General features: G+C 35.8%; 5 non-coding genes across 5 annotated transcripts; all 5 read right to left on the bottom strand.

Annotated features, from left to right (window-relative positions):
* Positions 1–272: 272 nt before the first annotated feature.
* LOC128212640 (U1 spliceosomal RNA) lies at positions 273–434 on the bottom strand. Its single transcript, XR_008257559.1, has one exon. It is a non-coding gene; the product is annotated as a U1 spliceosomal RNA (small nuclear RNA).
* A 4669-nt stretch (positions 435–5103) lies between these two features.
* On the bottom strand, positions 5104–5265 carry LOC128212639 (U1 spliceosomal RNA). The gene has a single exon (XR_008257558.1). It is a non-coding gene; the product is annotated as a U1 spliceosomal RNA (small nuclear RNA).
* A 4669-nt stretch (positions 5266–9934) lies between these two features.
* On the bottom strand, positions 9935–10096 carry LOC128212638 (U1 spliceosomal RNA). Its single transcript, XR_008257557.1, has one exon. It is a non-coding gene; the product is annotated as a U1 spliceosomal RNA (small nuclear RNA).
* Positions 10097–14763: 4667 nt separating this feature from the next.
* On the bottom strand, positions 14764–14925 carry LOC128212644 (U1 spliceosomal RNA). The gene has a single exon (XR_008257563.1). It is a non-coding gene; the product is annotated as a U1 spliceosomal RNA (small nuclear RNA).
* Positions 14926–19597: 4672 nt separating this feature from the next.
* On the bottom strand, positions 19598–19759 carry LOC128212637 (U1 spliceosomal RNA). The gene has a single exon (XR_008257556.1). It is a non-coding gene; the product is annotated as a U1 spliceosomal RNA (small nuclear RNA).
* Positions 19760–20251: the final 492 nt, after the last annotated feature.

Genomic DNA, 20251 nt, shown 5'->3' with positions numbered 1-20251 from the left:
CTAATATAAGTATAGAGAATACCTTATAACTTTCACAAGTTGACAATATTCACATCTTCATTTTTCCATTTCTTGACTATACTGAGCTGTGCTTATAGTAATGTGTAATGAAAATACTTACATATATATTAAAATTATCTTTTCATTAAAAATAAATATTAGTACTCTATAATTATTAAATTTACAATTTTAAGTGGTTACTATGTACTAAGGAGACTGTATGAATACTCTCGTGGTCCATATACCAAGAGATGTGCTATTGTTTGTTTATTCAGGGACAGCGCGAACGCAGTCCCCACACCAATAAATTACGTACCCGAGTAACCAACATTTGTGGCTATCGCAGGCGTCAGCCCAACCGAAGTGCAATGGGAGGGCCTCTTCCTGGGGGAACCGCCTTCATGATCACGGTATCCCCTGTACCAGGTAAGTATGCTTGAGCAGGGTTTGCCCTGGGCTATATACTCCTCTCACAATACCAAGTTTGACTACCTGCCTTGTACTGAATATTGATTTAGAGGCTGCTTGATCAGCATAGTAAATATACCAGAGAATATTTACAAGTATCCTTCGGTTTTATCAATGGATTGCGTATTTATCTTTTATACCATATAAATTTGTACTACATTAAATTTTAAACAGTACTAGAAATAGACAGAATATCTAGACTTTACTTACTCTTTCCGGCTATAAATAGACCAGCGATCTTAGCCACTGTATTATAAATAGCTACTGTAAAATACACTGGCTTTAAACCCAGATAACTCTATCTTTAAACCCAGATAACTTTATGTAAACATTGATGATTACTTGGTATTGATGTAGTATAGTTATAAATCATTGTTAAAGTTGATGATTGTCTAAGAATTAAGAATAATTGTTTTCTTAATCATGATGATATGACGAAGCTACATGTATAGCTCTCTATCACGGTCATTGCACTATACAACAGCAATTGAAAAGACCGCTGCTGTGATGAATAAGCCTGTATCAACTGTTCATCAACGTTAGCGGATGGGGGGGGACTTTGTATGTTTATATTGGAGAAAAAGGTTATATAATACGTTCAAAATGCACCACTTCGGACTAGAAATTATTAAAATCCCAATTACATGACTGTACTCCCCAATTTGCTTGCCTCAAAAAAATATTATGACCATTCAAAGTGTGAGGATAGTAGGTAGTTTTTAATCATTTTCAGATGATGACTGTTATTTGCAGATAAAATGTATCCTCTTAGCAGCAGGGAATAAATAAATACGATGTAAATTTTAATGATGAATAAGAGTTATGACCTTGACCTCTGACCTTAAAATCCATAGCAGTCATCAACTGGTCTCCTTCTACCTTCATGTCAAGTTTGATGACCATTCTTTGAGGAATTGTCGAGTAATCACTAAGACAAGCTTTGGACTACCTAAGGACCAACCGACGGACCTACCCACATATGCGAAGCAATATACCCCCTCCTCTAAGGGGGGCATATTAATAAATAGTTGGGGAAATAGTTGTTTTTCTCTTCATAAGATAATCATACTTTTGTGTGGATTTTAATAAACGTAGTGGACTTCATTAGGTCATGTTATCACCCAAGGACTTCTCCATTTCTGAGTATAATGTTTGAAGCACTGAGAGGACAATAAAATGAAGTCACGACATATCCTGTGTGAGGGAGCTAAACAATGACGTAGTAAGATAATGGTTTTTTTTGCTGTATTATTTAATACAAGTTTCAACGTAAAACTAAATCAAAAGATAAATGTACATACATGAGTTACCCTATACGAGTTCTAGATACATTGTAGACTGCAGAATTACATGCCCCGTTCACATGATCAACATTACCTAATTAACTGATATTAAAGTACTGATAGCTAGAGTTATACTTAGGCAATAAATTTCGTGTAGCATTTTCTCAATATGGATTGCAAGTTAAGAAATATATCATCATATTTAGCAGAACATGTGTACATAGTATATTTACTAAAATATAATAAAACAGAAGCACGACTGCAAAGAAACGAACGCCAACATATATCTGTTAACATTTTTTCAGTTAAACAAGGGGATTACTCAACAGTCATTAAAACATAGTTATGAGTCTTGTTATACATGTGCAAATTGTTCACGAAGTTTAAATTAAATATCCAGGATGGGTTTTAAGTTTTGTTCAAGATGAAAGTTTTTGCAAGACAACAAAGACTATGACAATGCCTAGTGTTTTTTTGGCTTCCAAAACTGAAAAGTTTAAAAATGTGCTTGTTCCACAAATGAAACAGAGTTAATAGCTAACAATACACATGACTGCATACTTATACATGTAGGCTTAAATAGCTAAACAAGAAACGCCACAGTATGACAAAACCAGGTTTTCAATGATTGACTTAAAAACTTAAGTTTCTCTGACAAAATGAAAAGAACATTACTTCGGTGTTTAATGGATTAAAGTTAACAAGCCATTGTTTAGACCATTGAAGAATAATATCAAGATCATGATTTAATGTCTCTTGAATTAACTGGGTATCTTTACTTGATACTGCTAAAGAGCTATCATCAGCAAAGAGTCTGGTAACGCTATACAGTGACTCCGCTATATCGTTTACATATACCAAAAATAATAAAGGGCATAACACCGAACCCTGAGGGACCCCGCCGTGTAATATTTTGGCGTCAGAAAAAGAATTGTTGATAAAGACCTTTTGCTTACGGTTTGTTATGTATTGTTCTAACCAAACGAGAATTTTCCCGCCGATTCCATTTTCTTTGAGTTTAAACAAAAGTCCTCTGTACCGGACTCTATCAAAAGCCTTAGAAATGTCGCAAAATACAATACATGTAGATTCTTTTTTGTCAAATGATGTACATATTTGATTGTATATATCGATTAGTTGATAAACTGTCGAGTGACCTGGTAAAAAACAGACTGTTTGGAGTAAATAAGACTGTTAAAATGCAAGAAATTATAAACGTGTTTAAAAATTATTCGTTCCATGACTTTTCCGACACAACTTATAAGTGATATAGGTCTATAATTGACAGGCTCTCCTTTATTGCCCTTTTTGAATAACGGCATTACATGTGCAAGTTTCCAAATTTCTGGATAAACCCAAGTATTTATCGAACGATTGAAGAGCATACAGAGGGGAAAGCACAGCGTTTTTGACGTTTCTTTTAACATTCTTTGACTTATTTGATCTGGACGAGTTGATTTGTTTACGTCAAGGTTTTCTAAAATGTCAATGACTTCCTGTTCGTTAATGGTAAGTTCATTTAAACAATAATTTGTTTTTAAATTAGAACGAGGTAATGTACTACTCGAGTCATTTACATTAGATATAGATGAAAAGTAGTTATTTAGTGCGTTTGCTTTTTCTTCGTCTGTTTGCGAGATAAATTTTTTAAAGAATACATTTGCAGCAATCCACACTAAGTCTATCTTTCAACAGGAATACAGGTTAAAGGTAGGATATTTGCCATATAGTACGTGTCAAATATGTACATACGAATTCAATTCACCTATCAATGGGTAAAATATCATCAATGTCACCATAAGGAAACAGCACACATAATGGATGAAAGAGTTTGTGAGACAGTTCAGACAGAGGTGGCGGCTGGACTCACGGGAAGGTCGGGTCCGAGTACACGGGAAGTTGACCATCATGCACAGCCTTCAAAGCGTTCATATTTCTAATCTGTATTTTCTTATCCACACCGGCTACAGTCATGATGCCATATACGACGCCTCCGGAGACCCATGTATTTATGAGGGATCCTTCGCGTTTTAACTTCAGGGCCTCATATGCTAATTTCTGCCTAAACTTTGTCAGAGAGTCATGGACAAATATACGATCACCAAGGGATTTTCTTGCGTTGTACATTGTTTCTCTCGCTTTTGAATTGGTGAATTTAACTATGTCTTTCCGAGTAGAATTAGTGCGGAATCGGCCTAGTCTGTGGGCTTTGTCAATGTCGGCAGGTGTCAGATTAAGATTCAACTTTTTGGCTCGATTCATGATTTTGGCAGTGACGTTCTCATGATGGTCGCCCGTATCCCCTTGAATACCATGAATCTCCAACATAGAACGACGACCATATTGCTCGAGTTCGTCTCTTGCCTCGTTGGCGGACGCGATACACTCTTTTAAGTGTTGGTTTTCTTTGCGTATTTCTGCAATTTCTGTTTTCAGATCGTTAAATTTACTGTCGACAATCTTGGTGAATTCATCCTTCAGGTCGATCAAAAGCTGTTCCTTAAATTTTTCAACCATCTGGCTTGCTACCTCTTCCAGGTCTTTCCTTGTGCACATTTTTACCTCTGAGTCCGAGTCTATGTCCGAATCTACACTGTAGTAACTCGCGTCACTCAGGCTTCATGCGTCCGTCGACTCCCTCAAAGGATTTCCTACTCTGTGACGCTTGTAGACGTGTAAATTTAGGGGTTTTTGATTTGGGGATGATCTATTTCTCTTTCGCCTATGTCCTTTCGCGGGCATTTGGTCACTTCATCAGCTAGTGGGAGGGGTAATTTTAATGTTTGCCTTACGCAAAAATGATTGCACGAATTAATTAGTCACAAAAGTCCCCTTAGCGATTAAATGATTACTTGTGGATGTACTACATTACAAAAATACCAATATTTCTGCAACCGGCTACTGTAGTCCTTTGATTTCTTCACATTTTTTCAGCATTGCACAAAAAAACCGCCATTTCTTTTTGACCGGAAAAGTATGATCTATAACAAGTAATTTTGTTGAATTGATATCCATGCTAGATTAAGTATCATAGGTGGCATTTAAATCATTTGTTGTTGAAATATTCCAGACAATTCTAATATAAGTATAGAGAATACCTTATAACTTTCACAAGTTGACAATATTCACATCTTCATTTTTCCATTTCTTGACTATACTGAGCTGTGCTTATAGTAATGTGTAATGAAAATACTTACATATATATTAAAATTATCTTTTCATTAAAAATAAATATTAGTACTCTATAATTATTAAATTTACAATTTTAAGTGGTTACTATGTATGTACTAAGGAGACTGTATGAATACTCTCGTGGTCCATATACCAAGAGATGTGCTATTGTTTGTTTATTCAGGGACAGCGCGAACGCAGTCCCCACACCAATAAATTACGTACCCGAGTAACCAACATTTGTGGCTATCGCAGGCGTCAGCCCAACCGAAGTGCAATGGGAGGGCCTCTTCCTGGGGGAACCGCCTTCATGATCACGGTATCCCCTGTACCAGGTAAGTATGCTTGAGCAGGGTTTGCCCTGGGCTATATACTCCTCTCACAATACCAAGTTTGACTACCTGCCTTGTACTGAATATTGATTTAGAGGCTGCTTGATCAGCATAGTAAATATACCAGAGAATATTTACAAGTATCCTTCGGTTTTATCAATGGATTGCGTATTTATCTTTTATACCATATAAATTTGTACTACATTAAATTTTAAACAGTACTAGAAATAGACAGAATATCTAGACTTTACTTACTCTTTCCGGCTATAAATAGACCAGCGATCTTAGCCACTGTATTATAAATAGCTACTGTAAAATACACTGGCTTTAAACCCAGATAACTCTATCTTTAAACCCAGATAACTTTATGTAAACATTGATGATTACTTGGTATTGATGTAGTATAGTTATAAATCATTGTTAAAGTTGATGATTGTCTAAGAATTAAGAATAATTGTTTTCTTAATCATGATGATATGACGAAGCTACATGTATAGCTCTCTATCACGGTCATTGCACTATACAACAGCAATTGAAAAGACCGCTGCTGTGATGAATAAGCCTGTATCAACTGTTCATCAACGTTAGCGGATGGGGGGGGACTTTGTATGTTTATATTGGAGAAAAAGGTTATATAATACGTTCAAAATGCACCACTTCGGACTAGAAATTATTAAAATCCCAATTACATGACTGTACTCCCCAATTTGCTTGCCTCAAAAAAATATTATGACCATTCAAAGTGTGAGGATAGTAGGTAGTTTTTAATCATTTTCAGATGATGACTGTTATTTGCAGATAAAATGTATCCTCTTAGCAGCAGGGAATAAATAAATACGATGTAAATTTTAATGATGAATAAGAGTTATGACCTTGACCTCTGACCTTAAAATCCATAGCAGTCATCAACTGGTCTCCTTCTACCTTCATGTCAAGTTTGATGACCATTCTTTGAGGAATTGTCGAGTAATCACTAAGACAAGCTTTGGACTACCTAAGGACCAACCGACGGACCTACCCACATATGCGAAGCAATATACCCCCTCCTCTAAGGGGGGCATATTAATAAATAGTTGGGGAAATAGTTGTTTTTCTCTTCATAAGATAATCATACTTTTGTGTGGATTTTAATAAACGTAGTGGACTTCATTAGGTCATGTTATCACCCAAGGACTTCTCCATTTCTGAGTATAATGTTTGAAGCACTGAGAGGACAATAAAATGAAGTCACGACATATCCTGTGTGAGGGAGCTAAACAATGACGTAGTAAGATAATGGTTTTTTTTGCTGTATTATTTAATACAAGTTTCAACGTAAAACTAAATCAAAAGATAAATGTACATACATGAGTTACCCTATACGAGTTCTAGATACATTGTAGACTGCAGAATTACATGCCCCGTTCACATGATCAACATTACCTAATTAACTGATATTAAAGTACTGATAGCTAGAGTTATACTTAGGCAATAAATTTCGTGTAGCATTTTCTCAATATGGATTGCAAGTTAAGAAATATATCATCATATTTAGCAGAACATGTGTACATAGTATATTTACTAAAATATAATAAAACAGAAGCACGACTGCAAAGAAACGAACGCCAACATATATCTGTTAACATTTTTTCAGTTAAACAAGGGGATTACTCAACAGTCATTAAAACATAGTTATGAGTCTTGTTATACATGTGCAAATTGTTCACGAAGTTTAAATTAAATATCCAGGATGGGTTTTAAGTTTTGTTCAAGATGAAAGTTTTTGCAAGACAACAAAGACTATGACAATGCCTAGTGTTTTTTTGGCTTCCAAAACTGAAAAGTTTAAAAATGTGCTTGTTCCACAAATGAAACAGAGTTAATAGCTAACAATACACATGACTGCATACTTATACATGTAGGCTTAAATAGCTAAACAAGAAACGCCACAGTATGACAAAACCAGGTTTTCAATGATTGACTTAAAAACTTAAGTTTCTCTGACAAAATGAAAAGAACATTACTTCGGTGTTTAATGGATTAAAGTTAACAAGCCATTGTTTAGACCATTGAAGAATAATATCAAGATCATGATTTAATGTCTCTTGAATTAACTGGGTATCTTTACTTGATACTGCTAAAGAGCTATCATCAGCAAAGAGTCTGGTAACGCTATACAGTGACTCCGCTATATCGTTTACATATACCAAAAATAATAAAGGGCATAACACCGAACCCTGAGGGACCCCGCCGTGTAATATTTTGGCGTCAGAAAAAGAATTGTTGATAAAGACCTTTTGCTTACGGTTTGTTATGTATTGTTCTAACCAAACGAGAATTTTCCCGCCGATTCCATTTTCTTTGAGTTTAAACAAAAGTCCTCTGTACCGGACTCTATCAAAAGCCTTAGAAATGTCGCAAAATACAATACATGTAGATTCTTTTTTGTCAAATGATGTACATATTTGATTGTATATATCGATTAGTTGATAAACTGTCGAGTGACCTGGTAAAAAACAGACTGTTTGGAGTAAATAAGACTGTTAAAATGCAAGAAATTATAAACGTGTTTAAAAATTATTCGTTCCATGACTTTTCCGACACAACTTATAAGTGATATAGGTCTATAATTGACAGGCTCTCCTTTATTGCCCTTTTTGAATAACGGCATTACATGTGCAAGTTTCCAAATTTCTGGATAAACCCAAGTATTTATCGAACGATTGAAGAGCATACAGAGGGGAAAGCACAGCGTTTTTGACGTTTCTTTTAACATTCTTTGACTTATTTGATCTGGACGAGTTGATTTGTTTACGTCAAGGTTTTCTAAAATGTCAATGACTTCCTGTTCGTTAATGGTAAGTTCATTTAAACAATAATTTGTTTTTAAATTAGAACGAGGTAATGTACTACTCGAGTCATTTACATTAGATATAGATGAAAAGTAGTTATTTAGTGCGTTTGCTTTTTCTTCGTCTGTTTGCGAGATAAATTTTTTAAAGAATACATTTGCAGCAATCCACACTAAGTCTATCTTTCAACAGGAATACAGGTTAAAGGTAGGATATTTGCCATATAGTACGTGTCAAATATGTACATACGAATTCAATTCACCTATCAATGGGTAAAATATCATCAATGTCACCATAAGGAAACAGCACACATAATGGATGAAAGAGTTTGTGAGACAGTTCAGACAGAGGTGGCGGCTGGACTCACGGGAAGGTCGGGTCCGAGTACACGGGAAGTTGACCATCATGCACAGCCTTCAAAGCGTTCATATTTCTAATCTGTATTTTCTTATCCACACCGGCTACAGTCATGATGCCATATACGACGCCTCCGGAGACCCATGTATTTATGAGGGATCCTTCGCGTTTTAACTTCAGGGCCTCATATGCTAATTTCTGCCTAAACTTTGTCAGAGAGTCATGGACAAATATACGATCACCAAGGGATTTTCTTGCGTTGTACATTGTTTCTCTCGCTTTTGAATTGGTGAATTTAACTATGTCTTTCCGAGTAGAATTAGTGCGGAATCGGCCTAGTCTGTGGGCTTTGTCAATGTCGGCAGGTGTCAGATTAAGATTCAACTTTTTGGCTCGATTCATGATTTTGGCAGTGACGTTCTCATGATGGTCGCCCGTATCCCCTTGAATACCATGAATCTCCAACATAGAACGACGACCATATTGCTCGAGTTCGTCTCTTGCCTCGTTGGCGGACGCGATACACTCTTTTAAGTGTTGGTTTTCTTTGCGTATTTCTGCAATTTCTGTTTTCAGATCGTTAAATTTACTGTCGACAATCTTGGTGAATTCATCCTTCAGGTCGATCAAAAGCTGTTCCTTAAATTTTTCAACCATCTGGCTTGCTACCTCTTCCAGGTCTTTCCTTGTGCACATTTTTACCTCTGAGTCCGAGTCTATGTCCGAATCTACACTGTAGTAACTCGCGTCACTCAGGCTTCATGCGTCCGTCGACTCCCTCAAAGGATTTCCTACTCTGTGACGCTTGTAGACGTGTAAATTTAGGGGTTTTTGATTTGGGGATGATCTATTTCTCTTTCGCCTATGTCCTTTCGCGGGCATTTGGTCACTTCATCAGCTAGTGGGAGGGGTAATTTTAATGTTTGCCTTACGCAAAAATGATTGCACGAATTAATTAGTCACAAAAGTCCCCTTAGCGATTAAATGATTACTTGTGGATGTACTACATTACAAAAATACCAATATTTCTGCAACCGGCTACTGTAGTCCTTTGATTTCTTCACATTTTTTCAGCATTGCACAAAAAAACCGCCATTTCTTTTTGACCGGAAAAGTATGATCTATAACAAGTAATTTTGTTGAATTGATATCCATGCTAGATTAAGTATCATAGGTGGCATTTAAATCATTTGTTGTTGAAATATTCCAGACAATTCTAATATAAGTATAGAGAATACCTTATAACTTTCACAAGTTGACAATATTCACATCTTCATTTTTCCATTTCTTGACTATACTGAGCTGTGCTTATAGTAATGTGTAATGAAAATACTTACATATATATTAAAATTATCTTTTCATTAAAAATAAATATTAGTACTCTATAATTATTAAATTTACAATTTTAAGTGGTTACTATGTATGTACTAAGGAGACTGTATGAATACTCTCGTGGTCCATATACCAAGAGATGTGCTATTGTTTGTTTATTCAGGGACAGCGCGAACGCAGTCCCCACACCAATAAATTACGTACCCGAGTAACCAACATTTGTGGCTATCGCAGGCGTCAGCCCAACCGAAGTGCAATGGGAGGGCCTCTTCCTGGGGGAACCGCCTTCATGATCACGGTATCCCCTGTACCAGGTAAGTATGCTTGAGCAGGGTTTGCCCTGGGCTATATACTCCTCTCACAATACCAAGTTTGACTACCTGCCTTGTACTGAATATTGATTTAGAGGCTGCTTGATCAGCATAGTAAATATACCAGAGAATATTTACAAGTATCCTTCGGTTTTATCAATGGATTGCGTATTTATCTTTTATACCATATAAATTTGTACTACATTAAATTTTAAACAGTACTAGAAATAGACAGAATATCTAGACTTTACTTACTCTTTCCGGCTATAAATAGACCAGCGATCTTAGCCACTGTATTATAAATAGCTACTGTAAAATACACTGGCTTTAAACCCAGATAACTCTATCTTTAAACCCAGATAACTTTATGTAAACATTGATGATTACTTGGTATTGATGTAGTATAGTTATAAATCATTGTTAAAGTTGATGATTGTCTAAGAATTAAGAATAATTGTTTTCTTAATCATGATGATATGACGAAGCTACATGTATAGCTCTCTATCACGGTCATTGCACTATACAACAGCAATTGAATAGACCGCTGCTGTGATGAATAAGCCTGTATCAACTGTTCATCAACGTTAGCGGATGGGGGGGGGGACTTTGTATGTTTATATTGGAGAAAAAGGTTATATACTACGTTCAAAATGTACCACTTCGGACTAGAAATTATTAAAATCCCAATTACATGACTGTACTCCCCAATTTGCTTGCCTCAAAAAAATATTATGACCATTCAAAGTGTGAGGATAGTAGGTAGTTTTTAATCATTTTCAGATGATGACTGTTATTTGCAGATAAAATGTATCCTCTTAGCAGCAGGGAATAAATAAATACGATGTAAATTTTAATGATGAATAAGAGTTATGACCTTGACCTCTGACCTTAAAATCCATAGCAGTCATCAACTGGTCTCCTTCTACCTTCATGTCAAGTTTGATGACCATTCTTTGAGGAATTGTCGAGTAATCACTAAGACAAGCTTTGGACTACCTAAGGACCAACCGACGGACCTACCCACATATGCGAAGCAATATACCCCCTCCTCTAAGGGGGGCATATTAATAAATAGTTGGGGAAATAGTTGTTTTTCTCTTCATAAGATAATCATACTTTTGTGTGGATTTTAATAAACGTAGTGGACTTTATTAGGTCATGTTATCACCCAAGGACTTCTCCATTTCTGAGTATAATGTTTGAAGCACTGAGAGGACAATAAAATGAAGTCACGACATATCCTGTGTGAGGGAGCTAAACAATGACGTAGTAAGATAATGTTTTTTTTTGCTGTATTATTTAATACAAGTTTCAACGTAAAACTAAATCAAAAGATAAATGTACATACATGAGTTACCCTATACGAGTTCTAGATACATTGTAGACTGCAGAATTACATGCCCCGTTCACATGATCAACATTACCTAATTAACTGATATTAAAGTACTGATAGCTAGAGTTATACTTAGGCAATAAATTTCGTGTAGCATTTTCTCAATATGGATTGCAAGTTAAGAAATATATCATCATATTTAGCAGAACATGTGTACATAGTATATTTACTAAAATATAATAAAACAGAAGCACGACTGCAAAGAAACGAACGCCAACATATATCTGTTAACATTTTTTCAGTTAAACAAGGGGATTACTCAACAGTCATTAAAACATAGTTATGAGTCTTGTTATACATGTGCAAATTGTTCACGAAGTTTAAATTAAATATCCAGGATGGGTTTTAAGTTTTGTTCAAGATGAAAGTTTTTGCAAGACAACAAAGACTATGACAATGCCTAGTGTTTTTTTGGCTTCCAAAACTGAAAAGTTTAAAAATGTGCTTGTTCCACAAATGAAACAGAGTTAATAGCTAACAATACACATGACTGCATACTTATACATGTAGGCTTAAATAGCTAAACAAGAAACGCCACAGTATGACAAAACCAGGTTTTCAATGATTGACTTAAAAACTTAAGTTTCTCTGACAAAATGAAAAGAACATTACTTCGGTGTTTAATGGATTAAAGTTAACAAGCCATTGTTTAGACCATTGAAGAATAATATCAAGATCATGATTTAATGTCTCTTGAATTAACTGGGTATCTTTACTTGATACTGCTAAAGAGCTATCATCAGCAAAGAGTCTGGTAACGCTATTTAGTGACTCCGCTATATCGTTTACATATACCAAAAATAATAAAGGGCATAACACCGAACCCTGAGGGACCCCGCCGTGTAATATTTTGGCGTCAGAAAAAGAATTGTTGATAAAGACCTTTTGCTTACGGTTTGTTATGTATTGTTCTAACCAAACGAGAATTTTCCCGCCGATTCCATTTTCTTTGAGTTTAAACAAAAGTCCTCTGTACCGGACTCTATCAAAAGCCTTAGAAATGTCGCAAAATACAATACATGTAGATTCTTTTTTGTCAAATGATGTACATATTTGATTGTATATATCGATTAGTTGATAAACTGTCGAGTGACCTGGTAAAAAACAGACTGTTTGGAGTAAATAAGACTGTTAAAATGCAAGAAATTATAAACGTGTTTAAAAATTATTCGTTCCATGACTTTTCCGACACAACTTATAAGTGATATAGGTCTATAATTGACAGGCTCTCCTTTATTGCCCTTTTTGAATAACGGCATTACATGTGCAAGTTTCCAAATTTCTGGATAAACCCAAGTATTTATCGAACGATTGAAGAGCATACAGAGGGGAAAGCACAGCGTTTTTGACGTTTCTTTTAACATTCTTTGACTTATTTGATCTGGACGAGTTGATTTGTTTACGTCAAGGTTTTCTAAAATGTCAATGACTTCCTGTTCGTTAATGGTAAGTTCATTTAAACAATAATTTGTTTTTAAATTAGAACGAGGTAATGTACTACTCGAGTCATTTACATTAGATATAGATGAAAAGTAGTTATTTAGTGCGTTTGCTTTTTCTTCGTCTGTTTGCGAGATAAATTTTTTAAAGAATACATTTGCAGCAATCCACACTAAGTCTATCTTTCAACAGGAATACAGGTTAAAGGTAGGATATTTGCCATATAGTACGTGTCAAATATGTACATACGAATTCAATTCACCTATCAATGGGTAAAATATCATCAATGTCACCATAAGGAAACAGCACACATAATGGATGAAAGAGTTTGTGAGACAGTTCAGACAGAGGTGGCGGCTGGACTCACGGGAAGGTCGGGTCCGAGTACACGGGAAGTTGACCATCATGCACAGCCTTCAAAGCGTTCATATTTCTAATCTGTATTTTCTTATCCACACCGGCTACAGTCATGATGCCATATACGACGCCTCCGGAGACCCATGTATTTATGAGGGATCCTTCGCGTTTTAACTTCAGGGCCTCATATGCTAATTTCTGCCTAAACTTTGTCAGAGAGTCATGGACAAATATACGATCACCAAGGGATTTTCTTGCGTTGTACATTGTTTCTCTCGCTTTTGAATTGGTGAATTTAACTATGTCTTTCCGAGTAGAATTAGTGCGGAATCGGCCTAGTCTGTGGGCTTTGTCAATGTCGGCAGGTGTCAGATTAAGATTCAACTTTTTGGCTCGATTCATGATTTTGGCAGTGACGTTCTCATGATGGTCGCCCGTATCCCCTTGAATACCATGAATCTCCAACATAGAACGACGACCATATTGCTCGAGTTCGTCTCTTGCCTCGTTGGCGGACGCGATACACTCTTTTAAGTGTTGGTTTTCTTTGCGTATTTCTGCAATTTCTGTTTTCAGATCGTTAAATTTACTGTCGACAATCTTGGTGAATTCATCCTTCAGGTCGATCAAAAGCTGTTCCTTAAATTTTTCAACCATCTGGCTTGCTACCTCTTCCAGGTCTTTCCTTGTGCACATTTTTACCTCTGAGTCCGAGTCTATGTCCGAATCTACACTGTAGTAACTCGCGTCACTCAGGCTTCATGCGTCCGTCGACTCCCTCAAAGGATTTCCTACTCAGTGACGCTTGTAGACGTGTAAATTTAGGGGTTTTTGATTTGGGGATGATCTATTTCTCTTTCGCCTATGTCCTTTCGCGGGCATTTGGTCACTTCATCAGCTAGTGGGAGGGGTAATTTTAATGTTTGCCTTACGCAAAAATGATTGCACGAATTAATTAGTCACAAAAGTCCCCTTAGCGATTAAATGATTACTTGTGGATGTACTACATTACAAAAATACCAATATTTCTGCAACCGGCTACTGTAGTCCTTTGATTTCTTCACATTTTTTCAGCATTGCACAAAAAAACCGCCATTTCTTTTTGACCGGAAAAGTATGATCTATAACAAGTAATTTTGTTGAATTGATATCCATGCTAGATTAAGTATCATAGGTGGCATTTAAATCATTTGTTGTTGAAATATTCCAGACAATTCTAATATAAGTATAGAGAATACCTTATAACTTTCACAAGTTGACAATATTCACATCTTCATTTTTCCATTTCTTGACTATACTGAGCTGTGCTTATAGTAATGTGTAATGAAAATACTTACATATATATTAAAATTATCTTTTCATTAAAAATAAATATTAGTACTCTATAATTATTAAATTTACAATTTTAAGTGGTTACTATGTACTAAGGAGACTGTATGAATACTCTCGTGGTCCATATACCAAGAGATGTGCTATTGTTTGTTTATTCAGGGACAGCGCGAACGCAGTCCCCACACCAATAAATTACGTACCCGAGTAACCAACATTTGTGGCTATCGCAGGCGTCAGCCCAACCGAAGTGCAATGGGAGGGCCTCTTCCTGGGGGAACCGCCTTCATGATCACGGTATCCCTTGTACCAGGTAAGTATGCTTGAGCAGGGTTTGCCCTGGGCTATATACTCCTCTCACAATACCAAGTTTGACTACCTGCCTTGTACTGAATATTGATTTAGAGGCTGCTTGATCAGCATAGTAAATATACCAGAGAATATTTACAAGTATCCTTCGGTTTTATCAATGGATTGCGTATTTATCTTTTATACCATATAAATTTGTACTACATTAAATTTTAAACAGTACTAGAAATAGACAGAATATCTAGACTTTACTTACTCTTTCCGGCTATAAATAGACCAGCGATCTTAGCCACTGTATTATAAATAGCTACTGTAAAATACACTGGCTTTAAACCCAGATAACTCTATCTTTAAACCCAGATAACTTTATGTAAACATTGATGATTACTTGGTATTGATGTAGTATAGTTATAAATCATTGTTAAAGTTGATGATTGTCTAAGAATTAAGAATAATTGTTTTCTTAATCATGATGATATGACGAAGCTACATGTATAGCTCTCTATCACGGTCATTGCACTATACAACAGCAATTGAATAGACCGCTGCTGTGATGAATAAGCCTGTATCAACTGTTCATCAACGTTAGCGGATGGGGGGGGGGGACTTTGTATGTTTATATTGGAGAAAAAGGTTATATAATACGTTCAAAATGCACCACTTCGGACTAGAAATTATTAAAATCCCAATTACATGACTGTACTCCCCAATTTGCTTGCCTCAAAAAAATATTATGACCATTCAAAGTGTGAGGATAGTAGGTAGTTTTTAATCATTTTCAGATGATGACTGTTATTTGCAGATAAAATGTATCCTCTTAGCAGCAGGGAATAAATAAATACGATGTAAATTTTAATGATGAATAAGAGTTATGACCTTGACCTCTGACCTTAAAATTCATAGCAGTCATCAACTGGTCTCCTTCTACCTTCATGTCAAGTTTGATGACCATTCTTTGAGGAATTGTCGAGTAATCACTAAGACAAGCTTTGGACTACCTAAGGACCAACCAACGGACCTACCCACATATGCGAAGCAATATACCCCCTCCTCTAAGGGGGGCATATTAATAAATAGTTGGGGAAATAGTTGTTTTTCTCTTCATAAGATAATCATACTTTTGTGTGGATTTTAATAAACGTAGTGGACTTTATTAGGTCATGTTATCACCCAAGGACTTCTCCATTTCTGAGTATAATGTTTGAAGCACTGAGAGGACAATAAAATGAAGTCACGATATATCCTGTGTGAGGGAGCTAAACAATGACGTAGTAAGATAATGTTTTTTTTTGCTGTATTATTTAATACAAGTTTCAACGTAAAACTAAATCAAAAGATAAATGTACATACATGAGTTACCCTATACGAGTTCTAGATACATTGTAGACTGCAGAATTACATGCCCCGTTCACATGATCAACATTACCTAATTAACTGATATTAAAGTACTGATAGCTAGAGTTATACTTAGGCAATAAATTTCGTGTAGCATTTTCTCAATATGGATTGCAAGTTAAGAAATATATCATCATATTTAGCAGAACATGTGTACATAGTATATTTACTAAAATATAATAAAACAGAAGCACGACTGCAAAGAAACGAACGCCAACATATATCTGTTAACATTTTTTCAGTTAAACAAGGGGATTACTCAACAGTCATTAAAACATAGTTATGAGTCTTGTTATACATGTGCAAATTGTTCACGAAGTTTAAATTAAATATCCAGGATGGGTTTTAAGTTTTGTTCAAGATGAAAGTTTTTGCAAGACAACAAAGACTATGACAATGCCTAGTGTTTTTTTGGCTTCCAAAACTGAAAAGTTTAAAAATGTGCTTGTTCCACAAATGAAACAGAGTTAATAGCTAACAATACACATGACTGCATACTTATACATGTAGGCTTAAATAGCTAAACAAGAAACGCCACAGTATGACAAAACCAGGTTTTCAATGATTGACTTAAAAACTTAAGTTTCTCTGACAAAATGAAAAGAACATTACTTCGGTGTTTAATGGATTAAAGTTAACAAGCCATTGTTTAGACCATTGAAGAATAATATCAAGATCATGATTTAATGTCTCTTGAATTAACTGGGTATCTTTACTTGATACTGCTAAAGAGCTATCATCAGCAAAGAGTCTGGTAACGCTATTGAGTGACTCCGCTATATCGTTTACATATACCAAAAATAATAAAGGGCATAACACCGAACCCTGAGGGACCCCGCCGTGTAATATTTTGGCGTCAGAAAAAGAATTGTTGATAAAGACCTTTTGCTTACGGTTTGTTATGTATTGTTCTAACCAAACGAGAATTTTCCCGCCGATTCCATTTTCTTTGAGTTTAAACAAAAGTCCTCTGTACCGGACTCTATCAAAAGCCTTAGAAATGTCGCAAAATACAATACATGTAGATTCTTTTTTGTCAAATGATGTACATATTTGATTGTATATATCGATTAGTTGATAAACTGTCGAGTGACCTGGTAAAAAACAGACTGTTTGGAGTAAATAAGACTGTTAAAATGCAAGAAATTATAAACGTGTTTAAAAATTATTCGTTCCATGACTTTTCCGACACAACTTATAAGTGATATAGGTCTATAATTGACAGGCTCTCCTTTATTGCCCTTTTTGAATAACGGCATTACATGTGCAAGTTTCCAAATTTCTGGATAAACCCAAGTATTTATCGAACGATTGAAGAGCATACAGAGGGGAAAGCACAGCGTTTTTGACGTTTCTTTTAACATTCTTTGACTTATTTGATCTGGACGAGTTGATTTGTTTACGTCAAGGTTTTCTAAAATGTCAATGACTTCCTGTTCGTTAATGGTAAGTTCATTTAAACAATAATTTGTTTTTAAATTAGAACGAGGTAATGTACTACTCGAGTCATTTACATTAGATATAGATGAAAAGTAGTTATTTAGTGCGTTTGCTTTTTCTTCGTCTGTTTGCGAGATAATTTTTTTAAAGAATACATTTGCAGCAATCCACACTAAGTCTATCTTTCAACAGGAATACAGGTTAAAGGTAGGATATTTGCCATATAGTACGTGTCAAATATGTACATACGAATTCAATTCACCTATCAATGGGTAAAATATCATCAATGTCACCATAAGGAAACAGCACACATAATGGATGAAAGAGTTTGTGAGACAGTTCAGACAGAGGTGGCGGCTGGACTCACGGGAAGGTCGGGTCCGAGTACACGGGAAGTTGACCATCATGCACAGCCTTCAAAGCGTTCATATTTCTAATCTGTATTTTCTTATCCACACCGGCTACAGTCATGATGCCATATACGACGCCTCCGGAGACCCATGTATTTATGAGGGATCCTTCGCGTTTTAACTTCAGGGCCTCATATGCTAATTTCTGCCTAAACTTTGTCAGAGAGTCATGGACAAATATACGATCACCAAGGGATTTTCTTGCGTTGTACATTGTTTCTCTCGCTTTTGAATTGGTGAATTTAACTATGTCTTTCCGAGTAGAATTAGTGCGGAATCGGTCTAGTCTGTGGGCTTTGTCAATGTCGGCAGGTGTCAGATTAAGATTCAACTTTTTGGCTCGATTCATGATTTTGGCAGTGACGTTCTCATGATGGTCGCCCGTATCCCCTTGAATACCATGAATCTCCAACATAGAACGACGACCATATTGCTCGAGTTCGTCTCTTGCCTCGTTGGCGGACGCGATACACTCTTTTAAGTGTTGGTTTTCTTTGCGTATTTCTGCAATTTCTGTTTTCAGATCGTTAAATTTACTGTCGACAATCTTGGTGAATTCATCCTTCAGGTCGATCAAAAGCTGTTCCTTAAATTTTTCAACCATCTGGCTTGCTACCTCTTCCAGGTCTTTCCTTGTGCACATTTTTACCTCTGAGTCCGAGTCTATGTCCGAATGTACACTGTAGTAACTCGCGTCACTCAGGCTTCATGCGTCCGTCGACTCCCTCAAAGGATTTCCTACTCTGTGACGCTTGTAGACGTGTAAATTTAGGGGTTTTTGATTTGGGGATGATCTATTTCTCTTTCGCCTATGTCCTTTCGCGGGCATTTGGTCACTTCATCAGCTAGTGGGAGGGGTAATTTTAATGTTTGCCTTACGCAAAAATGATTGCACGAATTAATTAGTCACAAAAGTCCCCTTAGCGATTAAATGATTACTTGTGGATGTACTACATTACAAAAATACCAATATTTCTGCAACCGGCTACTGTAGTCCTTTGATTTCTTCACATTTTTTCAGCATTGCACAAAAAAACCGCCATTTCTTTTTGACCGGAAAAGTATGATCTATAACAAGTAATTTTGTTGAATTGATATCCATGCTAGATTAAGTATCATAGGTGGCATTTAAATCATTTGTTGTTGAAATATTCCAGACAATTCTAATATAAGTATAGAGAATACCTTATAACTTTCACAAGTTGACAATATTCACATCTTCATTTTTCCATTTCTTGACTATACTGAGCTGTGCTTATAGTAATGTGTAATGAAAATACTTACATATATATTAAAATTATCTTTTCATTAAAAATAAATATTAGTACTCTATAATTATTAAATTTACAATTTTAAGTGGTTACTATGTATGTACTAAGGAGACTGTATGAATACTCTCGTGGTCCATATACCAAGAGATGTGCTATTGTTTGTTTATTCAGGGACAGCGCGAACGCAGTCCCCACACCAATAAATTACGTACCCGAGTAACCAACATTTGTGGCTATCGCAGGCGTCAGCCCAACCGAAGTGCAATGGGAGGGCCTCTTCCTGGGGGAACCGCCTTCATGATCACGGTATCCCCTGTACCAGGTAAGTATGCTTGAGCAGGGTTTGCCCTGGGCTATATACTCCTCTCACAATACCAAGTTTGACTACCTGCCTTGTACTGAATATTGATTTAGAGGCTGCTTGATCAGCATAGTAAATATACCAGAGAATATTTACAAGTATCCTTCGGTTTTATCAATGGATTGCGTATTTATCTTTTATACCATATAAATTTGTACTACATTAAATTTTAAACAGTACTAGAAATAGACAGAATATCTAGACTTTACTTACTCTTTCCGGCTATAAATAGACCAGCGATCTTAGCCACTGTATTATAAATAGCTACTGTAAAATACACTGGCTTTAAACCCAGATAACTCTATCTTTAAACCCAGATAACTTTATGTAAACATTGATGATTACTTGGTATTGATGTAGTATAGTTATAAATCATTGTTAAAGTTGATGATTGTCTAAGAATTAAGAATAATTGTTTTCTTAATCATGATGATATGACGAAGCTACATGTATAGCTCTCT

The sequence above is a fragment of the Mya arenaria genome, chromosome 12 (genome assembly GCF_026914265.1).
Source record: "Mya arenaria isolate MELC-2E11 chromosome 12, ASM2691426v1".
Lineage (NCBI taxonomy): Eukaryota > Metazoa > Mollusca > Bivalvia > Myida > Myidae > Mya > Mya arenaria.
This window is presented reverse-complemented; position numbering and strand designations above follow the sequence as displayed.